The following is a 13,669-nucleotide window of genomic DNA, read 5'->3' as shown; positions in this document are numbered from 1 at the left end:
GGCCCAGACCCCAGGCCCCCGCCCGGGAGGCGCGTCAGAGGAGCAAGAGGCCCAGGTCGCAAGGGGCGGCCGCCGGACCGGAACCGCACCGGGTGATCGGCTGGGGCAGGCGAGGCCGAGGGTCCGGCCCTGCCCGACGCCGTCCCCGCCCCTCCCCGCCCGCCGCCACCGCCGTCGCCGCCGTCGGGTCGGTGCCGAGCAGTCCGCCTGGGGCGGGAGGCGAGAGGCAAGAGGCGAGAGGCCAGGCCCCAGGCCCGGGCTGCCCCTCAGCCGCATCGCCCTGGGCGGGTGCCCAGGTCCAAGTCGCCTTCCGCCCGGCCGGCCACCCTCCCCCTCCCCGCCCGCGGCCCCAGCCAGGTCCCGCCGCCAGGCAGGCTCCCGCCCCCGCTCCGCCCCCGGAGCCGCAGCCCCGCCCGCCACCGCCGTCGCCATGTTGTGGCTCCCACAGCCGGCGCTGGGGACGCGCGCGGCCGAGCCCGGGGCTTGCAGCCGCCGCCGCCGCCAGGTAAGCGCCCCCCGCGGGCCGGGCCGGGCGGGGCTTGTGGGCCGGGGCCGCCGCCGAGGCCGCCCCAGCCCGAGCCGGGGGCAGAGCGGAGCCGGGACCGAGCCCGCGCCCGCGCCGCGGCCCGGCCCTGCAGCCGGGCGGACCCTGCTCGCCGCCTGAGGCGGCAGCTACTTCCCCCGACCGCCGCCTGGCGGGCCCCGGCCGCCACCCCACCCCGCCCCCGGCGGACGGGCCGCCTGCCCCTTCCGCCGTCCCGACCCGCCGCTACCTCGCCGGGCGGGCACGCTTGCTGTCTGTCCTCCCCGCGCGAGACGGGCGGCCGCCCTTGGCGTCGGCCCGCGGCCCCCCGCCCGGGCACGGATAACGGTGCCACTTTGCCCGGCTGGGGCGCCCTGTCAGCCGGACCATCCCGGCCGCCCGAAGAGCTGGCGCCGTCACGGGGCAGACACTTGGGGGATCGTCCTTTTTTGGCGCCCCTCAGTCCCTGCCCCCACCTCCGCCCAAGTTCTTGTCCCTGGGGGAGGTTTCTTTGGGAGCAGACGGGTATGCCTGCTCCAGAGTTGGGGGGCCCAGGGAGGGTGACCAGGCCTGTTGATCAGGGTGGAGATCGTCTCTCTGCAGGGACTCTTCCTGCCAACCTGGGGGGGAAGACGCTCAATGTGACCCGAGGGCGGACGGGGAGCGTCTGCTGGACAGATGGCCTCCTGGCCTTGGATCAGCGCTTGTGAGGGGGAGGGGTCCGGACGATCTTAGGTATGCCTGCTTCCGAGAACCCTAGAATTATTGGAGCTGCTCAGGGATTTTGAACTTTTCTTTTTTGAGCAGGCCAGAGGTGGCATTAAAAATCCTGGACTGGAGTAAATCCGAGGGCCCACCCAGACCAGCATGGCTGGCACCCAGGACTAGCCTAGGTTAGGACTGGCAGTCAGAGAATGGGACATGGGGGGGGGGGGGTGGGGGAAGATTGTGTTTGGCTCGGGGCTGGCCCACTTGCCTTCAGCTCTGTGTTCTGCAGGGTCTGTTGGGTGCATCTGTTGGTGTGTACAGTGTGGCTGAGGTTACAGAACCTGGACAGATGGATGCCTGACCTGGAAGGTGTGTGGTGGGTTTTCAGGGGTCTGTTGCCTCATCCCAAGTACATTATGCAGTGAAAGAGAAGAGGAAGCAAGGTGCTAGCACACAGATTTTGACCGTTTTCCAGTTGTTCCACTGGTTATGGCTTTGATTCATTCAGTAAAATTTTACTGAGCACTTATTATGTGCCAGCCACTGCACTAGGTGCTGGGAATATAGGGGTAAACCAGAAAGACATGTTTTACCTTGAGTTCATAGACTCAATAATAAACAAATCTTGAAACATCACTCAACAACAGGTATTTTTGTCAACAAATATGTGCTAGGCATTGTTTTAGATGCTGTGAAGAAAACAAAGCAAAAATAACTGTCCTTGTCGAGCTTTAATGTGGGGGGTTGTACAGACAATAAAATAAAATATAAAATAAAAATATATGCTGTTAATAAGTGCTAATGAGAAAAAGAAAACAGGTTATTGGGTTATTGGGTAGAGACTGAATTTATATTTGGGTGGTCTGGAAAGGGCTCCTGAGAAGTTGTCTTTTGAATAAAATGTTGAAGGAAGTGGTGAACTGATCATTTCAAACTGATGAGTACAAGGAGAGAAAGGTGAAGAGCTTAGTGAGAAATAATGGGCCTTGATTTGGGTTGGGGGCTCAGGGACGGTGTCCCTTGAGGAAGTGACATTTAGGCTGAGACCTGAAGGAGGGGTGAGAGTTAACCATGTGTGGAGCAGCACGGAGCTTGGTAAGTTGGAGGAAGTGAAAGAGGCCTGTGTGACTGGAGAGGAGATAAGTGTCTAGAGAGGTGTGTCAGTTCACTGGGGGCCTCTGGGACAGAATGCCTTTCCCTCCAGAGTTTGGATTTACCCCCAGTGTAATTAGGAGCCTTTGAAGGGTTTTAACTGAGTGACATAATGATATTTATATTTACATTTTAAAAGGACTCTGGTCTGGACACAGATAAGCAGGTAAGGGTTGAGTGGCCTCACTACTTGATCTGCTTGGAAAAGCCTCAAGCAGTCCGGGGGGGAGGAGGATCTTTTCTCTTAGAGAGATGATTTTGCCCAGCTTTTAGGAAGGGAAAGAAAAATGAATTAACATTTATGGAGTGCCTGTTAGGTGGGAGAATCAATTTTAGAGACTTTTACAAACATTATCATATTTAACTTAATCTTCTCTGCACTCTAAGAGGAGTTGTCCTGCCCCCTTTACATACAAGCTCAGAGGAGTTAGATGACTTATCCAAAGCTACATTTGTAACACAATCTGTATTCAAACCCAGATCTTCCTGATTCCGGAGCCCTCTGGCTCTGGAGCCAGACTACTGAGTTTGTGTCTTGCTTCTGCCACTTACTAACTGAATGATTTTGACTTATTTAACCCTTCTGGCGCCTCAGTTTCCTGTCTGGAAAAGCCTCAAGCTTTTCTCAGCTTCAATGCAGATAAAAGTACCTACCTCCTAGGGTTGTTCTGATTAAATTAACTTTTAGTACAACATGTTAGTTGCTTTTACTAAAAATTTTTAAACAACCACATTGCCTCCCAGCCCTGTTGTCATTGTGGGTGAGATTAACTATAGGGAGAATTCAGTTCTTGAATATTGTGAGACTCTGTTTTCCTTTAAATAACTTAATGCCAATGTTCCATGTGCTCAGTCCTTCAACACTGAGCTCTTGTGTCAGTCTTGACCCTGCACTGGGGCTTATGGATACAATGTGCGTTCCTTCCCTCAAGCTCAGTGTATCTAGGGGAGGTCAGATAATTAAAATGAGCTACAATGTACTTAACAAATTCTCAAAAATCCCTGTATTTAGAGAGCTACAGTTAAGACGGGTAAGAACTAAATGCCCAAGGAGAAGTAGGGAAGGCTTTAGGGCCAGGGTGACTTCTGAACTGGGCTTTGGAGGAAGAACAGTGTTACCATGTTAAGACTGGGTAAAGGACATTCTATGTAGAGGGAGTTATACGTGAAAGCACGGAGCCGTGAGAGGCTTGGTTTGTCCAGGGATGAGGCTGGTAAGCCGAGCTGGGCTTGTGAAAGGCAGGTCAGGTTTGAATTTAATTCCGTAAGGCACAGGGACCTATCAGAGACTATTGGATACATCAGATCCGTACCATGATGGGTGCTGCTGATAGAGAGTGGATACAGTTGTCATCCTGGGAGGTGACTTTATTTTGGTGCTATCTTAGGGCTTCAGTATGTGAAGTTTCAGAAACCTGAAACTCAGGTGGTTGTTTTTTTTCTTTTAATATGATTTTTATTTTGTTACTGGCTGTGTTTCATTTTTGTTGCTGCTCAGGCTTTTCTCTCATTGTGGCGAGTGGTGGCTAACTCTCTAGTTGTGGTGTGCGGGCTTCTCATGGCAGTGGCTTCTCTTGTTGCTGAGCTTGGGCTCTAGGGCGTGCGGGCTTCAGTAATTGCAGCACATGGGCTCAGTAGTTGTGGCTCCTGGCCTCTAGAGCACAGGTTCAATAGCTGTGGTGCACAGACTTCAGTTGCACCACATCCACAGCATGTGGGCTCTTCCGGGACCAGGGATCAAACCTGTTGTCTCCTGCATTGACTGGTGGATTCTTCACCACTGAGCCACCAGGGAAGCCCTGAAATTCAGTTTTGTAGGCCACGTAGAGCTGATTGAGATCCAGGGAGACTGACTAACCAAACTTGGAAGAGACTGATGCAAAAAATCAGGGTATTAACTAGCCTTGAAAAATGAAACTGCAGAATGACAGATGTTTCTGTCCTCTGGTCATGGCCCTCCCCACCCCCACCCCCTAACTTCTGGGCAGGGCTCGGACATACTAACAAATTCTTGCTCCTCAATTCCCATTTGTTTATCTCAGGTTCCATGAATACTAACCTTTTTTTGTTAACGTAACCTTGCCCTAAAGCTCTATACAGTGTAGTTAACAATGTTTATTAGTTGATGGAATGAATAATTCTGTATCATTTGAATGGGATCCTGTGTTTGTGAAACTTAAGGAAAAGGAGGAATAACTTTTTTAGAAGTAAAGTATTGCAAAAGGGGCTCCTTAGGATTGGGTTACTGGGGAAGGTATGCAGATACCAAGTGGTATGGGTAATTTTGTGGCCAAGGGATGGTTGTGGACGGGTACCTTGGAAGTTGCTCCGAGAGCAGAGGTCTGTGAACTCTTGAAAGAGGTTGGGTGGGGGTGGGTTGGAGTTGCACCTGAAGGAGAGTTTGGTTTAGGATTTTCATCTTGCCTACACATGGGGGACAGAAAAGAAGGTACTAATTCTTGCCTTCTACTCAGCCTGGTCATGGTGAGCCTTCCTATTGCATGGGAATCTTCATGTGGTTTGAGCTTCATCTTAACACTTCTGCTTCTGCAAAACTGGAAAGAGTGGTGGACCCCCTAGAGTTCTGAATCTGTATTTTTCTACAGTGGAAAACAAAATCCAAATAGACCAACCTAGATTATGGATTAATTATTTTTCTTTTAAAACTCTAAAGGACATTCATGTAGAAAATTTAGGCAATACAGATAGGTATTAAATTTGTATTTAATACAAATTAAATAAAAATGATAAACCCTATAACCTAGATCTACTGTTAGCATTTTAATATTTAGTGTTTTTATTAGATCTTTTTCTCCAGCTCTATCTTTCTGTGTAAGTGGTTTTAACTTTTTTCTTTTCCTACAAAAATAGGAGCATCCCAAATAGGAGAGCGTTCCAAGTGTCGATGTCTGTGAGGTGGAGTAGTGGCGTATGCCCGCTGTCTGTGTGTGTCTCCGTCTGTGGGCATCTGGTCGTGTGCCTGTAGTATGTGTGTGTCTCCGTCTGTGGGCATCTGGTCCAGTGTGCCCACAGGCTGTGTGTGTCTCTGTCTGTGGGCATCTGGTCGTGTGCCCGCAGGCTGTGTGTGTCTCCGTCTGTGGGCATCTGGTCGTGTGCGCGTAGTCTGTGTGTGTCTCCGTCTGTGGGCATCTGGTCGTGTGCCCTCAGGCTGTGTGTGTCTCCGTCTGTGGGCATCTGGTCGTGTGCCCCCAGGCTGTGTGTGTCTCCGTCTGTGGGCATCTGGTCCAGTGTGCCCACAGGCTGTGTGTGTCTCTGTCTGTGGGCATCTGGTCGTGTGCCCGCAGGCTGTGTGTGTCTCCGTCTGTGGGCATCTGGTCGTGTGCCCGCAGGCTGTGTGTGTCTCCGTCTGTGGGCATCTGGTCGTGTGCCCGCAGGCTGTGTGTGTCTCCGTCTGTGGGCATCTGGTCGTGTGCGCGTAGTCTGTGTGTGTCTCCGTCTGTGGGCATCTGGTCGTGTGCGCGTAGTCTGTGTGTGTCTCCGTCTGTGGGCATCTGGTCGTGTGCGCGTAGTCTGTGTGTGTCTCCGTCTGTGGGCATCTGGTCGTGTGCCCTCAGGCTGTGTGTGTCTCCGTCTGTGGGCATCTGGTCGTGTGCCCCCAGGCTGTGTGTGTCTCCGTCTGTGGGCATCTGGTCCAGTGTGCCCACAGGCTGTGTGTGTCTCTGTCTGTGGGCATCTGGTCGTGTGCCCGCAGGCTGTGTGTGTCTCCGTCTGTGGGCATCTGGTCGTGTGCCCGCAGGCTGTGTGTGTCTCCGTCTGTGGGCATCTGGTCATGTGCCCGCAGGCTGTGTGTGTCTCCGTCTGTGGGCATCTGGTCGTGTGCCCGCAGGCTGTGTGTGTCTCTGTCTGTGGGCATCTGGTCCAGTATTCTCCCGCTTCATGCTTTAGGAGTGGAAGAGGGGATGTCCATTAGTTTTTTTTTTTTAATTCTGAGAAATGTTTTTAGGGATAAAAGTGTTACTTCAGCCAACCATTCATTTTTTTTTTTTTCCCAACCATTCATTTTTATTTGACAGTGGGAAGTGTTTATGTGTGTGTTGAAATGACACATCTGATCCTTTTTATGACTGAAAGAAAATCACCTTCTGAGTTCGGTGTCACCTCAGAGTCATTCCTCAAATGCATCAGCGCTTGGAGAACAGCTGTCCTCTATTGGTTGGGTGACTCTGGGTAAAGTCACATTTACCCAGATTCTCCATTTCAGATTCTGAAGGTGCTGTATCAAGAGGCATGGTGTCTGTCCCCCTTCCTGTCATTGACATGCTCCAGGGGATGTGCTGGAGCTCTGCATACATGCTCTGTTTACATGATCGATTGTAGAAAGACTGCTGCCATGTTGAGTGAAAAAAGGGGTATGTCTGCTGAACAGATGAGCTCCTGGCCTCGAGTCAGTATGCATGTGGGATGAGGGGTCTGTATGACTTTGTTATGTCCATTTGTGAGCTCCAGGAATATTGGAGACCCATGAGATTTTTTCCAGTATTTCAGTGGTAGCATTAATAGTCTTCTGCAAAAAACGAAATCCACAGGCTTATCCAGGAAGGCAAGAGCAACACCCTAGGTTTAATTCAGAATGGGTTCACTTCTCTGCAGAACAGAGCTTACTCTAAGATTTTACCACTGAGTGGTGGAATTGGAGTGGTTTTTACTCTTTTCTTTATATTTTTGCCTATCATTTGAATTTTCTATGAGCTTGTATGTCATCTTTACAAAAAGAAAACAACCAGTAAACCTGTTTTTAATTTTAGAGACATTGAATGCCCTAAAGCAAAAACTCTTAACTGCTCAGAACTGCGTTCCTCTAGAAGAGGTATGGTGTTGAACCAGGCCACCCCTCTTTGGCTGCTGCCTTTGTTAGACGTGCAGTAAAGACATGTTCTCCCCAGCAGTGAATTAGGCTAGGACCTCTGATGGGAATGGTTCCTTGATTCAGGGAGCCAGGGCTGCACCCATCTGGGAGGAGCTGACAAGTAGAATGAATTTTTTGGAGGAGAAGGGAGTCCAGAATGGGTAATGAGCAGCTGTTCAGATTCTTCTGGGGCTTGGCCCAGCTGAGGCTCGGGTCTGTGTGGACAGGGGCTGCTCTCTGCCTTGCCTTGTTAGACAGACTCTCCGGACCTGAACTGAACTGGCTGGGGTTGTAAAAACTGCTTCACTGCCTGAGACTTCATTAAAGCTATATATCTTCAGGCCCTTAAAAATATTAGGTGTATGATTAATACTACTGTTGGTTAGAATGTCCTTGGTTAGAGTGCTTGCTTGTATTTAAAATCCTCTGGAGCCTTTTTGCCACTGTGCCATCATTGATCAGTTATCTACAGTTGCTTTTGTAAGGCCCACCCTGGGCCCAGCCCAGACAGAGCTGGATGCTCCATGGAGCATAAAAGTATCATGTGAGATGAACTTTGCCCTCAAGGAGTTTCCCCACTGAAAGCAATTAGAGAACAATTTGCTTCCAGGCCAGACGTGTCTTAAGAGGGATTTTGTTTCTGAGGGTGGTGGTTACTTTCACACCAGTCACCCCTCTGAGATGGCTGGAGTTACCTCTGGGGAACATTCCCTGGTACCCAAAATGGATTCAGTGGCTATTTGGGAGGAAGGAGGTGGTGGCAATGATGTAATCTCATTCTTCGTGACCCCATTTGTCTCCCTTTGACATTGCTTTTCTAAGCGCCTATACCCTTAGAAGGCAGCCACCTACCCATATTCCCAGTAAGCCCCAGTGCCTATCATTCCACCATTCCCCTGAGTCTGAAGATGTCTGCATTTCCCCTTAGAGTCCCCTTTTAAAATATTTACACCCTGTGGGAGAGGTCAGTCTCTCAACAGTTCATCACTAAACAGTAGCTTTAATTACCAGGAGTTAATTAAGTCAATGGGGAGAGAGACTGGGACCCAGGCAGGCACTTGGGGGCAAGAGTGTCCAAAGGGACATGTTCCGTGTGACAGGAGAGGAGTATGGGCAGCACAAGAAACTTCCGTGAACGTTAGTTGCTGTGGGCATGTGCTGCTAATGCTGGGGCCACCCTAGTGGTCCTGCTGCCTGGGCGTAGGGTGTAGAACGGCCTCACACTGGTACAGGGGACTTTAGGTGGAGGTGGAATTTGGGCTCAGTCGTAAAGGACTTCGCTGATGGATGGCTCAGCAGGTAGAGGATCCGCCTGCAGTGCAGGAAATGCAGGAGACACAGGAGACACCGGTTCCATCCCTGGGTTGAGAAGATCCCCTGGAGAAGGAAATGGCAACCCACTCCAGTATTCTTGCCTGGGAAATCCCATGGACAGAGAAGCCTGGCAGGCTACAGTCCTGGGGTTGGAAAGAGTTGGATATGACTGAGCACACACACAACAAGGACCTACTGTATAGCAGAGGAAACTATGCAATACTCTGTAATGGCCTATATGGGAAAAGAATCTAAAAAAGAGTGGATATGTGTGTGTGTTCAGACGGTAAAAACATCTGCCTACAATGCGGGAGACCCGGGTTCAATCCCTGGGTTGGGAAGATCCCCTGGAGAAGGAAATGGCAACCCACTCCAGTATTCTTGCCTGGAAAATCCCATGGATGGAGGAGCCTGGCAGGCTACAGTCCATGGGGTAGCAAAAAAGTCAGACACAACTGAGCGACTTCACTTCGCTATGTGTGTGTGTGGTGTTTGTTGTTCAGTCGCCTAGTCATGTCTGACTCTTTGCAACCCCATGGACTGTAGCAAGTCAGGCCTCCCTGTCCCTCACCATCTCCCGGAGTTTGCCCAAGTTCATGTTCATTGCATTGGTGATGCCGTCCATCCATCTCATCCTCTGATGCCCTCTTTTCCTTTCCATTCTAGTATTCTTGTCTAGAGAATCCCATGGACAGGGGAGCCTGGCAGGCTACTGTCCGAAGGGTTGCAAAGAGTCAACCATGACTGAGCGACTTAGCATGCATGCATACTCAGTTTAGAAGATTTTGAAACATTCAGGAAAACAAGTCCCTCATAATTTTACTTCCTGATAGATGGCAGAGGGGCGTGATCTTTTTACAGTGAAAGTCAGGGCAGGTCGCTCCCCTACCCCATGTCCTCTCCCAGCCTTCCATCTGAAAGTGAACATCAGTCCTCACAGTGGCCCTTCATTATCTGCTTCCCATCTCCATCTCCTGTCACAGCCCCTGCTCTGGTTCAGGTTCTTTGCATGCACCAAACACTTTCCTGCTTCAGGGCTTTCTACTTGCTCTTTCTTCTGCCCAAAACCTCTTCGCTGTATTCACGTGGCTTGCTCTCTCAGTTGCTTCAGAATTGAGAATGTAGTCATTCCAATTTCTGACTTCAGTTGAATTCCTGTTGAGAAAGGCTGTATGACTACCTGACATATGAATTTGCTTTTTTCTAGTGGAATGTCATCATTGTGTTAGGAGGGACTTTGTTCTGTGGTGTCCTCAGTGGCTAGAATAAGGCCTGGTATGTAGTAGGTGCTCAACTAATGTTATTGATTGAATGAATGAGCATTGATGCATGTGTGTGTGTGTGTGTGTGTGTGTGTGTGTGTGGTGGAAATCAAGAGGGAAAGGGCGGTGGGACTAGAGGCCGGGAGGAGGGGGGAAATTCCCCGGTGGGCCTATGGTTAGGACTCTGCTTTCACTGCTGAGGGCCAAGGCTCAATATCTGGTTGGGGAATTAAGATCCCACAAGCTGTGTAGCAAGGCCAAAAGTATCCAAATAACAAACAAACAGCATAATAGAAGCTGGGGGTGGGGGGGAATGGGTGTGGGTGGTGTGGACAGTGAGGACGCTTTTGGCAGGAATGGAAATTGGAGACGTGGTCTGTTCCAGTCTCTACAATCTGGTTTCTTACCGGTGCTGTTGAAGGTGAAGGCAGTGATTTGGTTCTTTGAGGCAGGTGAAGAAGCAGCTGTTGAAATGCAAAGTCGGGAGACTTGGTCAATGCTTAGGTTAGGTTACGGAGGTTCTCAAAAGCCTGGCATTGGGGTTGCAGCTGATGTGATGGGCCACAGGAAACTATTGTAGATTTTTGAACAGAGTGGATGACTGATAAAAATGGTGTTTGGGGGAAGACTGGTCTTAAAGAGACACATAGGATGACTGTGGGGAGAGACCAGAGCTGGCGAGGAGAGAGGTTGGCAAGGACTAGGATGGAGGCAGGAAGCAGCACCGAGGACCTCAGTGAGACCTGGGAATGGCGGGATCCTCCCCAGCTGCTTGCTGTGAGGCCTTGACTAAAGCTTCTGTGCTCCCAGCCTGGTAGAGCTTATTGTCCGTGATTTCGGATGAGTTTTGGAAGCAGGTAGGGATAAGTGGGTGCAGGGAAAGAGATGGGTCCCCCTCAGGTGTGTTCATTTGACGGCTCATTCTGTGCAGAGCAGGCAGTCGTATCCTGCGCTGGGCCTGCATGTTGCCAACTCACCCCGGATGGGAGCCTGCCTGTCCTCTCTGGTCTGCTGGAGACTTCCCTGTGGGAAAAGGGCTGTGAGTGTGCTCAGGTTTTCTTCTGAACCTGCACGGATACCAGGGCAGTATCTGAAATCCATCCGTCTGGCTAACTTCTTTCCACTGTATTTTCTGTCTCCATAGTTTTGTCTGTTCCTCAGAACAAGTTGTCCCTGACTCACAGGCCCATCTGGACTGGGTTAATTGACTGGAAATCCTTATTTCTAAATGGTCTCTGTTTCATTAGGGTTTTAGCCTGTTTTTAAAAAGGCTTCGGCTAAGATGAGATGAGTGGAGAAGTGATTTCTGCACAATCAGCTCCTTGATGATCTTTTGGTACAAATCATGTTTTGAGATTGGTGTTTCTAAGGTATTAATTCCTAGAATCAATATTTGGGTGTCTGCTTTGTGCCAGGCATGATAGGTACTGGGACGGTAACACAGAAGAAAATAAACAAAAGTCTTAACTTTGATGGAGCTCGTGATCTAGTGTGTGAAGGCTTACAGGTAATAAGGAAAACAAAGTTTGAGAGGTGGTGAAAAGTATTATGGAGAAAAACAAAGCAGGGATGGAGGACAGAGAGGTTTGGTGGGAAGGCAGGTTTTCTGCTTGAAGTAGGGACATCTCCGTGATAAAGGACATATGAGTAGAGCTCTGAAGGAGTGAGAGAAAGAGCCGTGAGGGAGGAGCAATTAGTGGAGAGGAAAAACTGGAGAGAGGACGGGGAAGGTACTGGAGAGGGGGCTGGGGTGGTCCCACTGGGCTTGTAGATTCTTGTGGGGGCCTGCACCTTAGCTCTGGGTGAGATGGGAGGCCCGGGTTGGCTGTGCAGAACCATGATAGACTTTGCCGTCCTTTCTGAAAGGTTCGCTGCAGCTGCTGGGGATTGATGCCGTGGGGCCTCTGCAGGGGCTCTCAGCTTAGAGAGGGACAGTTCAGTTCAGTTGCTCAGTCGTGTTCGACTCTTTGCGACCCCATGAGCTGCAGCATGCCAGGCCTCCCTGTCCATCACCGACTCCCGGAGTCCACCCAAACTCACGTCCATTGAGTCGGTGGTGCCATCCAACCACCTCATCCTCTGTCGTCCCCTTCTCCTGCTGCCTTCAATCTTGCCCAGCATCAGGGTCTTTTCAAATGAGTCAGCTCTTCACATCAGGTGGCCAAAGTATTGGAGTTTCAGCTTTTAACATCAGACCTTCCAATGAATACCCAGGACTGATCTCCTTTAGGATGGACTGGTTGGATCTCCTTGCAGTCCAAGCAAACCAAAGTCTAAATCATCTGGGAGACTTTGCCAGGCAAGCTGCTGGGGCCATCCCAGACCACAGGGTCGGCTGGAACATGGGTGTGATTTCCAGGACTCACTCAGTGCCAGCTCTGTGGCTCTCCAGCCAGCCTCAGGTTCCTGGGATGCTCTTTTCTCCCGTGGAGTCAGTCTCCAGGTGGACCCAGAAGTCTGCATTATTAACAAGATTTCAGGGTGATTTTTGAGGCCAGAGGTCCCCAGAGTATACTTTGGTCTAAAGACCGTGGTTCACAACCCCAGACACTATCAGTCCTTTGCATTGTTTTCTAAAAAATGCTTGGCCCCACTCTTAAAGAGTCTGATTTAGTTGGTCTGAGGTGGGGTTAGGTATTAACAGTGCTCCCTGGGTGTTTCTCATGTGCTTCTAGGACCAGAATCACTGGTCTAAGGGTTAATAAGCTTAATGCTGGGTGTTGGATGGGAAGATTTGGATGGTAACTGTGAGTTGGAGACTTCAGGTGCTCTGGGAAGCTTAGGCAGGGCTAGTGGCCTTGCTAGGGATAATAGGAATCTTCTACAGTAATAAAATTCTTTTCAGTTTATGTCCTTTATCTCATTTGATTATCTCACCTCTCTGGGCCTTCATTTCCTTGCTTGTAGAGTTAGCAGCTTAAATTTAATGGCTTTCTAGAATCTCCTGGGCTCTGACAGTTTTAATCTTTCTGGTGTTGGAAGAACTTCTAATCTAGAACAGTGTTTGAGTATATTGTTTTCTAACCTCAGTCTTACAACACCCTGAGGTGTGTCATAATTATGGCAATGGCTGTAGTGAGTGTCTCAATACCAGTTGAAAGAAAATGTGTGCCATATACAATAGCACCTTGGGAAGATGAGGCGGTTGGGTACCTGCAGTGTGAAGTCAGACCTCTTGGTTCAGAGTCCCTGGGTGGAAGGGCCCTCTGGTCCTTGGAGGCACCTGGGAGCCTGAGCTTGAGTCTTGATTTCTGCCACTCAACTGAGAGTTCCCTGTGAAGTGGCAGTAGTGTTTTATAAATGGTGAAGCTCCTATAAATCTACGTGTGTGTCGGATGTAGGTGACCCGAGAGAACCAGCCAGCCTGGGTCATTGGAACCTAATGCTCAGGTTTGCCACCTCTGTGTGCAGCCAGGCTGTTACTGGGCAGCAGAGATGGTCTGAATAACTCGGAAAACTCCAGTGTTGGCAGGAACTGAGGGTACCCTGGGATAAAGAATCAGTCACTGTCATTGGAGTACCTTGGAACTAACTCATTTTGGGCATCAGATCTAAGACATCACCTACCCCATCCCCTGGCCTCGGACTTTATCCTCATGTGGAAGCATGGTTTCTACTTGTTTATATTTTGAAAACATAAGATCCAAATAAGAAAAGAAAAATCAAGTTTTCTGTGTTTCCCTTCTGTTGAATTGGGATAATGAGTTTCCTTCCATTCCCTTATAAATTTTTCTACTAATAGTGTCTGTATCTCTATTTAGAATCCAATCAAATGCTAATCTATCAAAGTTAAGACAAAAATGAAGCCAAGCGAGGGAATGCAGAATTAGAGTGAGAGTGAGC

General features: G+C 49.9%; 1 protein-coding gene across 3 annotated transcripts in view; it reads left to right on the top strand.

Moving 5' to 3' along the window:
- Nucleotides 1-371: 371 nt before the first annotated feature.
- The window catches only part of ZNF592 (zinc finger protein 592), a 48,058-nt gene continuing 34,760 nt past the window's right edge, over nucleotides 372-13,669 (top strand). For all 3 annotated transcript variants that reach the window (XM_043489639.1, XM_043489637.1, XM_043489638.1), the window contains exon 1: nucleotides 372-505. The gene's annotated coding sequence lies outside the window, so the exon portion shown is untranslated. The remainder of the gene's footprint in view (nucleotides 506-13,669) is intronic.

The sequence above is a fragment of the Cervus canadensis genome, chromosome 17 (genome assembly GCF_019320065.1).
Source record: "Cervus canadensis isolate Bull #8, Minnesota chromosome 17, ASM1932006v1, whole genome shotgun sequence".
NCBI lineage: Eukaryota > Metazoa > Chordata > Mammalia > Artiodactyla > Cervidae > Cervus > Cervus canadensis.
This window is presented reverse-complemented; position numbering and strand designations above follow the sequence as displayed.